Source organism: Apodemus sylvaticus, chromosome 3, assembly GCF_947179515.1.
Source record: "Apodemus sylvaticus chromosome 3, mApoSyl1.1, whole genome shotgun sequence".
Classification (NCBI taxonomy): Eukaryota; Metazoa; Chordata; class Mammalia; order Rodentia; family Muridae; genus Apodemus; species Apodemus sylvaticus.
Genome location: NC_067474.1, coordinates 64,309,656 through 64,329,027, shown reverse-complemented (window position 1 = coordinate 64,329,027; position 19,372 = coordinate 64,309,656).

The following is a 19,372-nucleotide window of genomic DNA, read 5'->3' as shown; positions in this document are numbered from 1 at the left end:
AATGGAGCTCTTTGTAAATATTCATATCAGCTTTTATAAATATTCTTTATTTTTGGTAGTTGAATACATATATATATATATATAATGAAAAATGATCATATCTATTCTCTTGTTTTTCTCCTCAACTTTCCAATGTTTACTTCCAAATGCTTCCTTCCTATTTTTTAAAATAACCTATTAAATCTAATTAATGCTGCCCATATATCATGGGTGTGGACCATTTAACGTGGAAATCACATTCTCTATAAAGAATGATGTTCCCTGACCCTAGCAAATGTTCATGACCTATATCTCTATAACACACAGTAGCACTTTAATATCACCTAGCCCATGTATGCCAGAACTAGGATATTGATTTTATGCAATTATTGTACAGATAACTACAGCTCCTGTGAGATTTCATATGCAATAGCCATATCCTGTGTAATAGCCTTATCCTATGTAATAGCCACGACATGTGTAACAGTCTACATTTCATAGCACTTCTCCCCATTCTCTAGATCTTATATTCATTCTTTCTTTTTGGACATGATCCCTGAGCCTTGGTTATAAAGGAACTAAATGTGATGTGGCACTCAGAGCCAATTGTTCTGCATCTTACTCTTGGCACTTTGCTGAGTTAGGCATCTTCTGAATTTACTGTTTCTCATTGCAAAAAGAGAAAACTCTGACCAGTGTGAAGAGATACTCAAGTCTGTAGGTAGAACCATAAAAGTTAGAAGGTAATTCCATAGCATCACCATTTACCAAATTAACAATAATAGTCTCTAGCTTAAGTCATGTACCTTCTCCAGCCATTGGCTTTTAACCAGGTTACAGTAACAGGCATTCCCCCAGTCTCTGTGGAGTAGGCTTCAAATACAAAGAGAAAATAGTTCCCTACAACCATTGTGTCATTAGTGGACTAGTGGGCACTTCTTTCCTTGGAAGACAACGTTTCAGCATGTAGTGACCAGTGTACATGTCCTGTTTATTTATTCAAATGATAGGTTAAATTGAGAGCCATACCAAACCTGTGCAAATTCATGGTTGAGGTTAAATACAGAGCGTTTCTTTGTCTGCTCTAAGTATCCCTAAGCCTAGCTTGGAATTTTCTAACCATGGTCTTATCTAATCTTCCAAATGGACCAGTTCAATTCAGCTTCTCTAGCCTTCTGACTGAATTTCTCTGCTTGGCCTCATACGAACTTGGCAATACATAGTAATCTTCTAGCTCTTTCTCTTTCTCTGACTTGTTCTTTCTTCACCTGTGTCTAGCGTGTTCTTCCTGCAACCTGTCTCTGTAAAATTGCCACACACACACACACACACACACACACACCCATCTCTCTCTCTCTCTCTCTCTGCATCTGTATGTCTCTTTCTCTATCTCTGTCTATCTATGTCTCTGTCTCTCTCTCGATGCTCACTTATTCTGTCAAGTCTTTCTGCCTCTCAATTAGATGTCACACTCAAACATGGCTACTTCTTTCTATAAATAAACCTTACCTTCATTGTTAGAGGTTAATGGTGTGTACTAAGGATTTGTCTATTCCCACAAGATCATACTGCCATCTAAGATGTGGCTGCATTCAGTCAGGATTATACAGATCTGGAAGGTTTTGGATGTGATTCCTTTCTTAAGCAGCCACGCTACCAGATGAAAATCCTTCTGGAGACCAGTCCTAGACAGTGATATCTTTTCTTCCTTACTCATCAGCAAAGCATCCTTCTGGTAGGATGAAATGTTATCAGCAGGGAGTGAATTTTTTCTTGCTTTGATATAGATAATTTGAATGATGTCTGTAGCCAAGGACTATGTATAGTATTTTATTGTTGACTATAGCCTATATTTTCTGTGACCTTGGGGCCTTATAATTCATGGGCAAGCATTTTATGCATTGAAGAAAACCCATGCCTTCAGGAAGTAATAATGTCAAAGTATTCATCTATCAACCCTGCTTGTATAAAGTTATATTTGGAAATTTTCCATCTAGTAATTTTTCCACAAGGAATTTTTTAATAACACAGTTTTAGCTGAGCCCCACACTACAACCTCCTCTCTCCTATTATCAATCAGTTGTTTAACTGAAATACCTTTTCTCATCTTTTACTTGAAATGTGTTCCAATATGCATTCAGATTTTTTAAGTGGTATTGTGAAATAGCCAGCTTCTACATAATCATTCAAAACTCCCTTCTCTTGTGTCACTTTTCCTTCAGGCCCTGATTCCCTCATATTCTAATGCCCGTTGTATCCAAAAATAAAAGTGTTTCAATCAGTCAGTGAATAGGACTCAGGGTTTATATGCTCAGTGAACCTGATTTATATATAAAGATCAATGTACTAATAATATGATGTTTTCTTTGGATTTTAAGAAGATTCCAAGTGATACATACTGCATGATTCTACATGTTAAAGAATGTAGGCAGGGGAAAAAGTCATGTATACCTGGTAATAATAGGAGGTATATGATATGCAAAGACAGAATAAGATTGTGAAGTATCAGAAGGAAATACATTTCAACTGGAAAAAAAAAGAAAGTAGTAGTGAAAATGTTAATTTGTATAAGATCTTAGGGAGATGGAAGGATCAGATACAAGTAAATGCCCTGAATCACTGTGTAACTCTAGAGCTCTGTCCAATGGGCTGCTAAGGAAAGTTCAGGAGATAACATTCAGTTTGGGTAAAGAAGCACATGTACACCATCTCTTCTTTCTAATGCAGGAATACATAGTAAATCAAAATATATCCCAGTAAAGAAGAGACTCCAGTCAGAAATTTTTATAATTATTGTGGACTCCTGTCAGTATGGTCAATATTTATGAAGATTCAAAAATTAAAGTTCTGTAAAGTTATGTAAAGGTACATACATGGCATTGTGACCTTTTACATTTGTGTCAAGAAGTGGAAGTTTGAAAGTTTGCAATTATTATTATTTTGGCTACAGTCCTGGGAATAGGGAAAGCTCTAACTTTGAGAACAATTGTAATTCTTAATTCTTTGTGGGATGTGGTTATTCTTTTCAATTTGATTTGGCAATGATTATGCAGTATCTTTTCCCCCTGTTTTGAAGTATCAACAAGACACTGGGGCAAGAAAAAGGCAAGAGAGCATGAGAAGAGTGAGTGAAGCGAGAATGCAAGGTGTTACAGAGAGTGTGTGTGAGTAAAAGGAGAGTGCATGTGGTATGTGTGAGGTGTGTGTGAGGTGTGCGTGAGGTGTGTGTGAAGAGTGTGTGTGTGTGAGAGTGAAAGGGGAATGCACAGAGGTGGGCATGAGTGTGAGAGTTCAAGAGAAGAAAAGCACACAGGAGAAAAGCAGAATGTCCAAGAGAATGTCGAGTGTGTGTAGCCTCAAGCTGTGAGCGAACATGCAAGAGAGAAAGAGCAGCGAGTGAGAGGGAAGAGAAAGAAACTTTAAGCCTTGAAAAATTACCTGGCAACTTGTACCAATAAAAAAGGAAATTCGGAAAAATATTAGAAAATGAGAATAAGGGAGCAAATGTTAAAACCCAGTGCTATTCTGTAACAAGGGTCACAAGATAAACAACAGAGACGAATATGTAATTACTCCCATTGTACCTATTTTAACACCACCATCTTAGGTCCTACATCATCATGCTGCTTTCACATAAAAAAGCAAACAACTGAATGAAATCAGCACACTGTGCATGACAGATGCTGCAGACATTCATGATAAAGCAGTGAGAGCTAGGGACATTTCTTCACACTGAGAAACTTTATAGCACAGCTATCACCTTCAAACTCAGGAAAGAAGAGAATGTGTGTCCAATATGTGATAGATAATAACTTTCTCTCACTTTATTAAGGAATAGTTAATCTCTCTAGTTGTGCTCAGAACTACTACGCTCAATCTTGCAGTGTGCATTGCCTTTTGATTTTATTTAGTCATATTATTTATGAAAATCTGGAAAACAAAAATGGAAAGAAGTAAATGAGGATATCACAAGTGTTAGCACTCTTTCATTTACTCTCATGCTCTCTTTCATTATCATATGGTATTATTTTAGTATAAGTGAACATATTTTTCACATGCATATTTTTCTGTGGCTTGTATCTTGGCAGTCATGCATGATGAAGGGATGTGCACAGTTGCAACCAGAGAGGTTTATTGAGCTAGTCTTGCTACTGATATTGCTCAAGAGGATTTGATTGCACTGCCTTCTAACCACTAAGCTTACAGGGAAGCTCCAAACACCCCAGGACTTATGCGTAGGCAGAAAGTGATTTAACCACAGAGCAAACTCCCCATACCCAACTGAAGTCATTATTCATGACTGATTTTGTTTTTATTGAAATATTTTTTGATTATTTTGCTATAGTACTAAAAAACACTTAAGAATTTTTGAATTAGTCTTTTCCTGTATATCTTCTGGAAATAATTACTACAACATTACAAGAGAAGACCACAAGGTTACAAAAACCATTTTCTTATACACATAAAATAATATAATTTACATCTAAATTCTCAAATCTCACGAAGCAGGAACATTATATCTAATTGAGCAGAAGACATAGTCAACTACAATAGAAACTTCTGGAACTATATTTGAAAAACACTTACCTGGGAAATCTGATGAGTTATACGTGGTCAGTGTAGCAATGGTATATTCTTTCAAATTCTGCCAATAATCTGACCCTAATTTTATAGCAATTGAGAAAGGTAAGCCCACAGTTCTTTCGGAGGAAGAGAAGAAAACTGATGTATACAGATCAGAGTGATCAATGTAGTATTACCTTCTTTAAAATTCTCTTCCTGTCCCCACACCATGCTCCTGCCAATTTCAATAGCATACAGAGACAGAGGCAAAGAGATCATCTCAGAAGCCATGCGGGTTGGAGGTAATGCCAGGGACTTTCTTAGGAACTTATTGTAGCTGTGCTTAATCTCAATGTTGCTATGCATTTTCTTTTTATGATGTTGTCCAGTGTAAAATGTCTTCATACAACCTCACATCTTGCTGCATTTGAGAAAAAGAGTTTTCTTTTATATAAGCACCACGCTAGTGTCAATCCATTACCAAAGATGTGATAGATACAATATATTCAACAACAGAAATGAGTAAGTAGCAATGAGAGAATGTGTTCATCATTGGAAGAAAATTTCAAAAAGCTGGTCTATGATACAAAAGGTGTATAACTTGAAAAATTATAGAATGCCCCTCCTCTATTGCACAGCACAGGGCTGTAGTGTCATGGAAGTGGACTATTCCTGGTAGATCATGACAAACTCATATAGAAAAGTCCAATGTCATTGGGGAAGAATAGAACAAAACTTTAAAGCATGATGGCTATGTTAACATTAATTGTTGTTGTTGTAGTTGTTTTTGTTGTTGTTAAAATACATGGGAATGTAACCATGGTTATTTTTACTACTCTTTCATAATGGTCCCCTAGATACTGGGAATATAGTCACACATCACCTTGTTAAGCAGCACAAAATATCTGATATCTTTTATAACAGTAGCCACAAAAATATAAGGCACAGAGAAGATCTAGAAATATTAACATAAATTTCTATATCAAAGACCCATTACTTATTAGGCAGTGCAGTATGTCTATATTTCAGCAAGAAGTATAGTTATTCCAGATGGTGTGGGTCAATATGACAAAATTGTGTTCATAGTGTATAGCCTTGAGGATGATATAAAAAAGGGAATGCTATTGCTTTTCTGGATGTCTACCCAAAATCTATAACTACAGTCTGATTTTTAGAAAAATATGCATCAAATTTTAATTGGAAGACATTCTATAAAAATTTCACCAGTTCTACTCAAAATAGTTGCTATCATAAAACATAGGAAACAATGAGCAATTGTCTGGAGGAATCAGAACATAGTGACTAAGTATAATATGTTATCATTAGAGTAATGCAATAATAAAAGACACTCATTCAAAGCTAAAACATATCAGTAAACTTTCTTAAAACCTTCATATAAACTGAAAATTTTTAAATAAGTTACTATCGTAAAGGTTATAAAATCCCACAAAATATTAAAAGGTAACTTTTTAATTGTCATGGCTCCATAATATGTTTTTAAAATTTATCTACTTACCATTGAAATATAGAAACAACACTACTTCTTTTATTTCTATCATATATTTAATTACATATGATAAAATAGTAGATTAATTTAAGAACACTGTAGCAAGAAGTTTAGCTTAGTGGTGCACAGCCTAAGTAGGAAACCTTTACATTCTATGCCAAAAATACACAGAAATATTTTGTTAGAAATATAACTTCACATTTTACCAAAACTTTTTTAATTGTATCTAAAAATTACCTTCACATTTTTGTGATGCTTGTCTAAGTGTTTCTGATCAATCTTGGAGCACTTGGCAGATATTTAAAAGTCCATATTCATAGTATTTATTATTGCTAAAGCCCATTTTTGCTAATATGAATTCATAGATATAAACATTTGAAGCCTGTAACTCATAACTATATCATATCTTTTATAAATCTACATTTAAGAACTAAACGATATATTAAGTTTCTGAATTATGAATTATAGATAAATTGATATTCTACTATGAAAGTCAGGAGAATATTTATGAAAAATTAAAGGCTGATTATTCTAATTTCATTATATATATAAACTATATATACATTATCTATATAAACTATGTTATGCATTAAAAGAAGCACAAGTTATATACATTATAATAAAAGAAACCAAGTCAAAATGGCTAAAATACTGAAAGATTTTAATATTGGAAAAACATAATGACTCACAGAAAATTTACAATCTATATATATCCAAATGAATATCTATGTTTATGGGATATGTTGACTAGTCCTGTACTGGTTTAAATGCGCTGGGCTTGTGAACTCCAACTTACAGGGATCACTAAGTCAATTGTTTTCCCATTCCTACTAAAGGCAAAAATTATAATATAGATAATGATTGTTCTTTGCTTTAGAACTCAATTTTGTTGCCAAAACATGAAATAGCACTATCTTTTTATATAGAGAAACTTCTTTAAGTTATATTTACTTTATTTTCATATTGGTGAGTGTTTTGCCTAAATATACATATGTGCACCATGTGTATCTGTAGGGCCTGTGGAGGCCAGAGAAAGGAATGTGATCCTGATCACTGGAGATATCTGTGGCTGAATGCTACAATATGGGTTCTAGGAACTGGACACAGGTCCTCTGAAAGACAGAAAATACTCTTAACTATTGAGCCATCTTTTCATCTGTAAAAGTCCCCCTTAAATATTATGCATGTTGCCATTCCTTAACTGTTTTCACATTTTATTTCCAACATAATTTATGTAGGTGATTGACCTGGAATTTAATTCATTTCAGTTGATCCTTGCAGTGGTACTACTAAGTAAGTAAGTAAGCAAGTAAATAAGTAAGTAAATAGAGTGGAGTGGAGTGGAATAGGATAGGATAGGATAGGATAGGATAGGATAGGATAGGATAGGATAGGATAGGATAGGATAGGGTAGGGTAGGGTAGGGTAGGGTAGGGTAGGGTAGGGTAGAGTAGAATAGAATAGAATAGAATAGAATAGAATAGAATAGAATAGAATAGAATAGAATAGAATAGAATAGAATAGAATAGAATAGAATAGGAGGTGCATGCATGATGAAGACCAATTTTCAACACTGAGGGAACACAAAAGAAATATAGGGAAAAATCTCGGACTAATAAATGATGTATTAGCAACAGCTAGCATCAAATAATGATAAGGGTTTACTTAGTATTAAAGTACCCATTTAAAAACATGTATGCTATATAGTCACTTCTAAAATATTAAATAATAAAAATATAAGACTCATGTAGCTTATATTTTAATTATTTGTCTATTATTAAGAAAACAGTATATATAAAGAACTCAAGAAGTTAGACTCCAGAAAAACAAACAACCCTATTAAAAATGGGGTACAGAGTTAAACAAAGAATTCTCACCTGAAGAACTTCGGATGGCGGAGAAGCATCTTAAAAATGCTCAACTTCATTAGTCATTAGGGAAATGCAAATCAAAACAACCCTGAGATTTCATCTTCCGCCAGTCAGAATGGCTAAGATTAAAAATTCAGGAGACAGCAGGTGTTGGAGAGGGTGTGGAGAAAGAGGAACTCTCCTCCACTGCTGGTGGGGTTGCAAATTGGTACAACCACTCTGGAAATCAATCTGGCGGTTCCTCCGAAAACTGGGCACCTCACTTCCAGAAGATCCTGCTATACCACTTCTGGGCATATACCCAGAGGATTCCCCACCATGTAATAAGGATACATGCTCTACTATGTTCATAGCAGCCCTATTTATAATTGCCAGATGCTGGAAAGAACCCAGGTATCCCTCAACAGAAGAGTGGATGCAAAAAATGTGGTATATATACACAATGGAGTACTATTCAGCCATTAGAAACAATGAATTCATGAAATTCTTAGGCAAATGGATGGAGCTAGAGAACATCATACTAAGTGAGGTAACCCAGACTCAAAAGGTGAATCATGGTATGCACTCACTAATAAGTGGATATTAACCTAGAAAACTGGAATACCCAAAACATAATCCACACATCAAATGAGGTACAAGAAGAAAGGAGGAGTGGCCCCTAGTTCTGGAAAGACTCAGTGAAGCAGTATTCGGTAAAACCAGAACGGGGAAGTGGGAAGGGGTGGGTGGGAGGACAGGGGAAGAGAAGGGGGCTTATGGGACTTTCGGGGAGTGGGGGGCTAGAAAAGGGGAAATCATTTGAAATGTAAATAAATTATATCGAATAAAAAAATTAAAAAAAAGAACAATCAAAAAAAAAGAAAACACATTTTCTAACCTTTTAATGGTATGTGTGAGATATGTAAAACTGCTAACAAAACTTAATCAGCAACTTATATAAAATTAAGCATATCAAATTATCATATATATGACCTAGATATAATAGAATATATATATTTTGTCTATAACCACATATATATGATATAGATATTATATAATATATATAATATAATATAATATATAATATATTACATATATATATATATATATATATATATATATATATACATTCTGTCTATACCCACATATATTCACTTTTTCCTTCTTAGACTGAAGTTTCTTACTGGCAGTGTAAAAGCCATTTCAGATTTCTTGAAGAATTAGCATTCAACTACTGTCTAGATTAATATCCAATCTATATTTTAGCCTAATATATAAAGCAATGGATGTTTGCATAATTAAAATGCTAAAAACTGTTTGCCAGTATACTTTTCTTGATTTCTGCCAATAGACATTTTATATAATTATTACAGGAATCTATATTTGTGTGACATGTAATAATGAAGTTTTCAAGAAAAAACTATAAAAATTATAATTTATTAATAGTTAAAACCAAGTATAATATTCTCATATTTCAACCTTATTATAATTCTCTTGCAGCTTCTTAACACATGAATTTAGGCATATTTTGTTTCCAAGTGAAGAAATGTTACATGTGTTAGGACTACATGTACTAGTAATACTGTCAAAGGCACATATTTCAGTGAGGTGGCCAAATATAATTCTGGAAAAAGCATGAATCTCTTATTGTATAGGACATATAATAATTCTTATATTATTATAGTGATAATAGTATAGTAAATAACTGAGGATGTTTTAACATTTTCTAAGTGAGGCAAAGCCATAGCCAAAACATGGGTGACTGCCAGGCATGCTCAGAGGAGCAGAACTGAATTAGTTTCAATACAGAAATTGGAGAGGAAAATTGCTTGTGATAAAATGAAAACATTCAGTAACACAACATTGTGGAAATGCACTGTCAGATTTTTTAAATGACCCTTTCCTGTAGGTTTTAGAATTCAAACATTAGTTTAGAAAAGACATGGCATACTATATGTGTCTTGTCAGAAAAAAAAGTGTTCTGAGAACTAAGAATCCATTATAGTCTTGGCAAATGTTAGTCATTTAAATACATTTTAATGCTCTTCAAAGAAAGAAAGTCCATGTTGCTGAAGGGATTGCATGTCTCTAAGCCTTTTAACATTTTCTTTGAATCCTTTCAGGAGGGAATGAATAAAAGATAAATGATAAATGCTTCCGATATGGAGGATCTGGGGATAAAAATCAGAAAATTGGTTTACTGCATTAATTCAAAGGAGAGTTTTTTCCACAATTTTAAACTCAGATAGAAATTTGCATTACAATCAGCACAAAACTAAATGTTGTCCTTTATGAGAGTTTCATTGGTCACAGTACCTGTTCACAAGAGTAAAACTCAACATTTTAAGTTTTAAGACAGAAGTTGGTACACAGGTTGGGTTATTGCTGTCATTGCCCTAACCATGCTTTTGTTCTGAAGAATGTGGATTTTGAGACTTTGATTTTGGAAAGCCTTGGAATGCTTTAAGTGGTGCTTAATGGGCCATCCTAATAGGGATATCAAATATTGTAATGCTGAGGGTGACTTGAATTGTGTAGGTCTGCTGGCCTAAAATGTTTCAATGGAGAAGAATGTTTGAATGTGGCCTAAGACTTTGTAATATTTTGGTGCAGAGCATGAATGCTTTTTGCCATTGTCCAAAAAATCTACCTGAGGCTAGTGTGAAGAGATTTAGATTAATTGCATTGACAAAGGAAATCTCAAAACAGCCTGGAATAAATTCTGTCATGTGGTCACTAAAGTTCACTCTTATGAAGAGTGTTTTAAAAAAGAAAAAAAGAAACAAAAAATACAAAATATATGGTTCCAGTAACAAAGCAGCACCAGGAAGTGAATGGAGCTGATTCCTTTGTTCAAGGAAATGACAGGTTAAGGGAGTAGAGCATTGTGGCAAGATGCTACCCAGATAAATTTAGGATGAAACATGATGGAATCACATGTTTAATCCCAGCAGACAGAGGCAAGCAGACCTCTGAGTTCAAAGCCAGCCTGGTATGGACCATGTTCCAAGTAGAGAAAAGCTTAAATTCTGGCATGGTGGTATCAGCCTTTGATTCCAGTCAGCATTCAGGAGACAGAGACATGCAGATTTCTTTTTTTTTTCTTTTTTCTTTTCTATATTCTTCATTTACATTCCAAATGATTTTTCCTTTCCCAGTTCCCCCTTACCCATAAGTTCCCTAAGCCCTCTTCCCTCTGCCCATTCTCCTGTCAACCCCCTTCTACTTCTCTGTCCTGATATTCCCCTAAAATGCTGGAACAAGCCTTATCAGGACCAGGGACCTCTCCTCCCTTCCTTCTTGGGAGTCATTTGATATGTAAATTTTGTCTTAGGTATTCAGAGTTTCTGAACTAATATCCACTTATCAGTGACTGTATTCCATGTGTGTTCTTTTGTGATTGGGTTACCTCACTTAGGATGATATGTTCCAGTTCCAACCATTTGCCTAAGAATTTCATGAATTCATTGTTTCTAATTGCTGAGTAGTATTCCATTGTGGAAATATACCACATTTTCTGTACCCATTCCTCCATTGAGGGACATCTGGGTTCTTTCCAGCTTCTTGCTATTATAAACAGGGCTTCTATGAACATAGTGGAGCATGTGTCCTTATTACATGCCGGGGAATCCTCTGTGTATATGCCCAGAAGTTGTATTGCAGGGTCCTCCGGAAGTGTCATGCTCAGCTTTCTGAAGAACCACCAGACTGATTTCTAGAGTGGTTGTACAAACTTGCATTCCCACCAGCAGTGGAGGAGTGTTCCTCTTTCTCCACATCCTGGTCAACACCTACTGTATTCTTGAGTTTTTAATCTTAGCCATTCTAACTGGTGTAAGGTGAAATCTCAGGGTTGTTTTGATTTGCATTTCTCTAATGACTAATGATATTGAACATTTTTTAAGGTGCTTCTCAGCCATTCGAAGTTCTTCAGGTGAAAATTCTTTGTTTAGCTCTGTACCCCATTTTTAATAGGGTTATTTGACTCTCTGGAGTCTAACTTCTTGAGTTCTTTGTATATATTGGATATTAGCCCTCTGTCAGATGTAGGGTGGGTGAAGATCCTTTTCTGATTTGTTGGTTGCCATTTTGTCCATTTGACAGTGTCCTTTGCTTTACAGAAACTTTGCAGATTTCTAAGTATAAGATCAATCTACAGAGCAAGTTCCAGGACAATCAAGATACACAATGAAGGAGTTGGAAAAACAAAAAGCTGGTGATAATGTAGTAGAACAAGGTTCCATGTTCCAGCTCTAGAAAGCAGGAGAATCAGCCATGCATCCATGGCTTTAGAGTCAAAAATAAAAGGGACTACTAGGACAATTGATGCTAGTTATCGGAGCTAAAAAGTTAGTGGTGATTAAGAAGAGACCAGCATCGCTGAGGTGAAATATTCTGGGAAATCTGTTCTAAGAGCACATAGAAGCTGGTTTCAAAAGAAAGCCAAGGTTATACTTCTTGCAGCAGCTGTACTTGGCAATGTTTAAGAGTCACCCAGGTGACTCTTAAAAGGTTCATGGAGAGCAGCCAAGACTTTCCGCTGTGAGAAGTCATGGAAGGCCATTGGTGAAGGTGCAGCCTCAGTTGCAGTTGACAGCCCAAGACTGAAAGGGTCATGCAAAGAAGTTGAGGCTTGACAACATGAGGAGAGCATATTAGAGGTTATTTGTGTATCTTAGCTGCAGAGGAAAATCCTAGTGTATTGAAGATGCCAGTACCATGGCATAACCATAATGAACAGCAGCAGCAGTACAGCGAGCAAACCCGAGCTTGGAGTGTTACAGAGGGCAGACCTGGTGAAGTGATGCAAGCTCTTTCGAGGATCCCAGAAAATCATGTGTGGATTCTAGGCATTAGAATAAGAAGCTGACTTGACTTGGAGACCCCAAGATGGTAAAGATGGCAGAACCATGGGATAACTGCCAATGAAAGCAGCTAGCAAGGAGTGGTACCAGCCTAAATGTTTCTTGCTGCTTAATTCCAGATTTGTCAACAGCAATCAATAATTATGAATGGAGTTGGAGATGTGAAAGATTCTTTGTCATCAGACATGGAGGCATGGAGTTGCAGTTTTCACAGTTTGTTTTTTGTCTTGCTATAGTCCAGTATTTTTGACTTTGTATGTTAAGAGACTGCATGATTCTCAGAAGAGATTTGAACTTTGAATTTTTAATATTGTGGAGACTGCTATATACTATTAAGACTTTTGAAGTTGGATGAAATGTATTTTGCAATATTCTATGATTAAGTATGGTTCCCATAGACTCATATGTTTGAATTAGCTTATGGTGCCAGTGAGTGGAATGTGATGGTTTGAATTTGCTTAGCCCCAGAAGAAGCTCTATTAGGAGGTGTGGCACGTTAGAGCAGGTATAGTCTTATCGGAGGAAGTGTGTCACTGTGGGCATGGGCTTTAAGACCCTCATCTTTGTTGCTTGGAAACTAGTCTTCTGCTTTCATTCAGATTGAGATCCAAAACTCTCAGGAACTTCTGTGCCATGCCTTCCTGGAAGCTGCCATGTTCCATATACTGAACGTCCGAAACTGTAAGTCAGTCCCAATTAAATGTTGTCCTTTATAAGAGTTGCCTTTGTTATGGCCAACACAGAATTAACCTTATGTCATCTTAAAGGTTCTTTGTATAACAATGCTTTGTCAAAGCTGCTTCTTCTTCATCTTCATTGCTTCATTGTCTTCTTTCTTTCTTTCTTTCTTTCTTTCTTTCTTTCTTTCTTTCTTTCTTTCTTTCTTTCTTTCTTTCTTTCTTTCTTTCTTTCTCCTCCTCCTCCTCCTCCTCCTCCTCCTCCTCCTCCTCCTCCTCCTCCTCTTCTTCTTCTTCTTCTTCTTCTTCTTCGTCCACCTCTTCCTCCTCCTCCTATTCCTCCTCCTCTCACTCCTCCACCTTCACCTCATCTCCTCTTTCTCTTTTTCTTCTTGCTTTTTTTTTTTTTTTAATATTACAGGTCCTTTCCCCATATATTATGGTTACTAGTTTTGTTCTGTGTTCTAGAGATTTCTGTGTCAGCAAACATGTGGATCACTGTGTTCATATACATTTACAGAATTTATTTTTGATTCTTTTTCTTCGTGTTTGTTATGTCCTAGCCTGTTTGGTTTTTGTTTTTGTTTTATCTTATTTCATTAATTTTTACAGATATGTCTTTGTATTCTGATGAGAGAGAAAAAAGCATGGATATTTTGTGAATGGGAAAAGTGGGAGGATATGGGGGAAGCTGGAAGAGGGGAAGCCTTACTCACCATATAGTATATGAAAAAAAAAACACATTTAAAAGTTAAAATAACGACTGTGCTTTGTAATATCTTACATGTTAAAAAAAAAAAAACCTGTTCATTTAACTAAACCACAAAGCCTGTTAGTCAGAATTGAAAATAGAAATGCAATATAGAAAAGAAGTGCATAATACTTTGTTGACAGAAGCTATTGAGGAAAACCTCTGGCAAGCAATTTAGTTTCCTACGGATGGCCCACTGCTTTGCATGGCTGTGATGAGTGTACTGTGGAGAGGCTCAGGCTCAGAGATTTCATCACAGAATTGCTTCTCTCTGCTGATATGACTTACCTGCCATTGTTACATAGCCTAATCACTCCTGGGTATAAGCTTACTCCATTGGGCAAATTTCTTACATACCAATAGGAAGATGAACTTTCATGAATTGATGCTGTTTAGATGAAATAACAATTTTATACAATTCCTGATTACATTAAAATAATTTTAGGAAGAAAGTTTAAGGAGATGGTTTTACTTGCTATGCCAAAAAGATGTAATATAATTAGAGTCAAGAATTGCATGTGCCTCCTCCTCATAGAATAGTAAGTAAAGGCTGAATAATTAGGAATGCAATGAACTTTTATATTATACTAAGAAGAAATATAGGCTTAGGACAAATTTGAGATCAAGGAGGAACATTCATTCTAAATCAACTCTAAGGGTAAAACCACCAGCATTCGTTATGTTAAAACAAGGCCAAATGAAACATTTGCTTATAACTTATAGAATGAAGCACTACTTGAACTTACTATCAACATCTTTCTGTAACTCTCCTTTTGTCCAACATTTTAAATATGAGGTAATTTTATTTAAAAAAACCTTTGTCTAAGAAGGTATAAATTAACAGAATAAAGAAATAAAGTGTGGCATTTGAGACACTGCCCAATTAACCAAGTATATATCTGTGGCATTGGGGAATCTCTGCTCTATCCACCAAATATGTGTATGTGTGTGTGTGTGTGTGTGTGTGTGTGTGCGTGCATACATATATACATAGGTATATGTATATAAGTATGCATGTGTACTTTTTAAATTGATGAGGCAAGTAGTCTTATCCTCCAAAAGTATTTGTGTGTTTGTGTATGTTTGTCTGTTGGTGTATCTGACTTTCTTTTCTTTTCTTTTCTTTTCTTTTCTTTTCTTTTCTTTTCTTTTCTTTCTTTCTTTCTTTTTTTTTCTTCTTTCTTTCTTCCTTCCTTTCTTTCTTTCTTTCTTTCTTTCTTTCTTTCTTTCTTTCTTTCTTTCTTTCTTTCTTTCTTTCTCTTTCTCTGTGAAGCTGTCAAAGATATCAGCATTTGGCCTTAGAACTTTAAAAGTTGAATTGCCAGAAGCCATCAGCTTCTGTCCCCCCAGAAGAGAAAGAAAGACTGCCAAGACCAAAGCCAGAGGTCATCAGGGTTTGGCCATTTTGTGAAGAGTGTGTTCTAAGTCCGTACAAGAATGGCAGTGATGGATCCCAGAATTTTGTCAATAAAAGAACTTTTTGAAATTGTCACTCATGGAATTTATGAGAGCACTCCAGATTGGGGTCAAGCCACTTAATGGAATGCAACATTCAACTGAGAAACAAAATATTAAGTATATATGTTTCAGGAGGTATCATCTACAAAAGTAATTGAATAAACATTTTTAATGGAGAGAGAATAAATTTCAATATATATTTTAGCTTTAGAACAAATCATTAATTTTAATTTAAAATTTTAGGTAGCAGAAATGACCACTTTATACAACTAAGTGAGTTTCCCTATACTTACTAAATTTCATTGTCTTAACTAAAAAAGTTAGGTACAAATGTATTTTTTAAAGAACAGAGCCAAGTGAGGGCAATGCAACCCATCAATTGCCATTATGCTTTCATTTGTTTTGATTATATATTCAGAGTTTTTATATTTAAAACAAACTGGATGTTTTAAAATTTCTCTCATATATTACATGCCTACTGCATTTTCTCCTTCCTTGTCTCTTTTCAGTAATCTCCCTTACCTCACTTCCATTGACTCCTCTTCCATTTCTCCTCAGAAAAGGATAAGCCTCCCAGGGATATCAACTAAACATGACATATCAAGTTACAATTAGTCTAGGCATCACCTCTCATATTAAGGTTGGATGAGGCAAGTCAATGGGAGGAAAAGGTATCAAAATCAGGCAAAAGAGCCAAATTCAACCCTAGCTTCTTGTGTTAGGAATGCCCAAAAGACCAAGCTATGCAACCATAATATATATATTGAGTGTTTAAGTCAGACTTATAAAGGCTTCCTAATTGTAAGTTTAGTCTGTGTGAGCCGCTATGGTCCCAGGTTAACTTATTCTGTAGATATTCTTGTGGTGTCACTGAAACCTCTCTCTTCTACAACCCATCTTCTTCCTTTTCCATGAGATTTCCTCAGTTCTGTTTACTTGATATGTGTGTTTCTATCAGTTGCTAGATGAAGTCTCACTGACAATGAGTATGCTAGGCCTTGGTCTACAAGTGTAGCATAATATCATTAGGAATTAAAGTTGAGCCGTTCCCATCCTTCTGTCCCTCCTCCCCCATATTGCTGCCAGCCCTTTCTGCTGTGGCAGAACCTTGCCAGGTCTGCTGCAGTGAAGATTCCATTTCCTGATGCTTCCTAGAGAACCAGCCACTCAGGGCAGTTGATAAGAACCCTCCACCAACTCTGGAGGCTCAGAGATGCCACCAGGGGTCTAGCAGGACTCACAACCCAGGAACCACCAAAAGCTCTGCCCTTCCGAATAGCAGTTCCCTTCTCCCACAGCTACTACCAGCCCTTTCTGCTTTCCAGGTCTACCACAGTGAATATACAATCTCCTGATACTTACTAGAGAACCAGACACCCAGGGCATTTGAGAACCAGCCACTTAGGGTATATGCCCTTTCTGCTGTGGCAGAATCTTGCCAGGTCTGCCACAGTGAAGATACCATCTCCTGATACTTCCTAGAGAACCAGCTACACTCAGGGCATTTTTATTTATTTATTTATTTATTTATTTATTTATTTATTTATTTATTGCTCTTTCTGCTGTGGCAGAATCTTGCCTAGAGAACTAGCCTCACTCAGGTCATTTGGAGTGCAGAGAGGCCTGGGAGCACAGGAGAGCTGGTCTCCCAGGATAGCCTACATACCTCTATGCACAGAGAGAACTAGTATTCCAAGAGTACATCTACACAGACTTGCAGGACAAATAAACCAAAATCAGAGACAGCAAGACCAGGTAAAACCAGAGAAAACTAGATGGCAAAAGGCAAATGTAAGATTATTACCAACAGAATCAAAGGCAACATGGCACCATCAGAACCCAGTTCTCCCACAACACCAAATCCTGGATACCCCAACACATGAAAAAGGAAGAGCTGGATTTAAAATCACCTCTCATAATGCTGATAGAGGACTACAAGAAGGACATAATAACTCCCTGAAAGAAATACAAGAAAACGTGGGTCAACACGTAGAAGCTCTTAAAGTGGAAACACAAAAATCCCTTAAAGAAATACAGGAGAACATGGGTCAACAGGTAGAAGCCCTTAAAGAGGAAACACAAAAATCCCTTAAAGAATTTCAGGAAAACACAAACGAATAAGTGAAGGAACTGAACAAAACTACCCAGGATCTAAAATTGGAGGTAGAAACAATAAAGAAATCACAAAGTAAGACATCTCTGGAGATTCTTAGAAAGAATGCAGGAGTCATAGATGCAAGCATCAAAAACAGAATACAAGAGATAGAAGAAAGAATCTCAAGAGCTGAAGATACCATAGAAAACATTGACTTAATAGTCAAAGAAAATGCAAAAGGCAAAAAGCTTGTAACCCCAAACATCCAGGAAATCCAGGACACAATGAGAAGCCCAAACCTAAGGATTATTGGTATAGACAAGAGCAAGGATTTACAACTTAAAGGACCAGTAAATATCTTCAACAAAATTATAGAAGAAAACTTCCCTAACCTAAAAAAAGAGATGCCTATGAACATACAAGAAGCCTACAGAACTCCAAACAGACTGGACCAGAACAGAAATTCCTCATGTCACATAATAATCAAAACACCAAATGCACTAAGCAAAGAAAGAATATTAAAAACAGTAAGGGAAAAAGGTCAAGTAACATATAAAGGAAGACCTATCAGAATTGTACCAGACTTCTCACTGGAAACAATGAAGGCTAGAAGATCCTGAGAAGATGTCATATAGACCCTAAGAGAACATAAATATCTGCCCAGACTACCTTATCCAGCAAAACTCTCGATTACCATAGTTGGAGAAAACAAGATATTCCATGACAAGACCAAATTTACACAATATATTTCCACAAAACCAGCACTTCAAAGGATAATGTGGAAAATACCAACACAAGGTAGGAAACTATGCTGTAGAAAAAGCAATAAAGTAATCTTCTTTCAACAAACCCAAATGAGATAGCCACAAAAACAAATTCCACCTTTAACATTGAAAATAGCAAGAATCAACAAGAACCTTTCCTTAATATCTCTTAATACCAATGGTCTCAATTCCTCAATAAGAAGACATAAACTAACAGACTGGATACATAAACAGGACCCAACATTTTGCTGCATACAAGAAACCCACCTCAGTGACAAAGACAGTCATTACCTCAGAGTTAAAGGTTGGAAAACAATTTTCCAAGCAAATGGTCCCATGAAACAAGCTGGAGTAGCCATATTTATATTGGAAAAAATTGACTTTCAACCAAAAGTTGTCAAAAAAAGATAAGATGGGACACTTCATACTTATCAAAGGAAAAGTCTACCAAGATGAACTCTCAATTCTGAACATCTATGCTCCAAATGCAAGGGCACCCACATTCATAAAAGAAAATTTACTAAAGCTCAAAGCACATATTGTGCACCCCTTACAATTATAAAGGGAAGCTTCAACACCCTACTCTCAACAACATTTCAAATCATGGAAACAGTAACTAAGCAGAGACACAGTGAAATTAACTAAAATTATGGATCAAATGGATCTAACAGATATTTATAGAACATTCTATCCTCAAGCAATAGAATATACCTACTTTTCAGCAACTCATGGAACCTTCTCCAAAATTGACCATATAATTGGTCACAAAACAGGCCTCAACAGATATAGGAATATTGAAATAGTTTCACGTACCCTATCAGATCACCATGGCCTAAGGCTGGTCTTGAGTTCAAACAAAAACA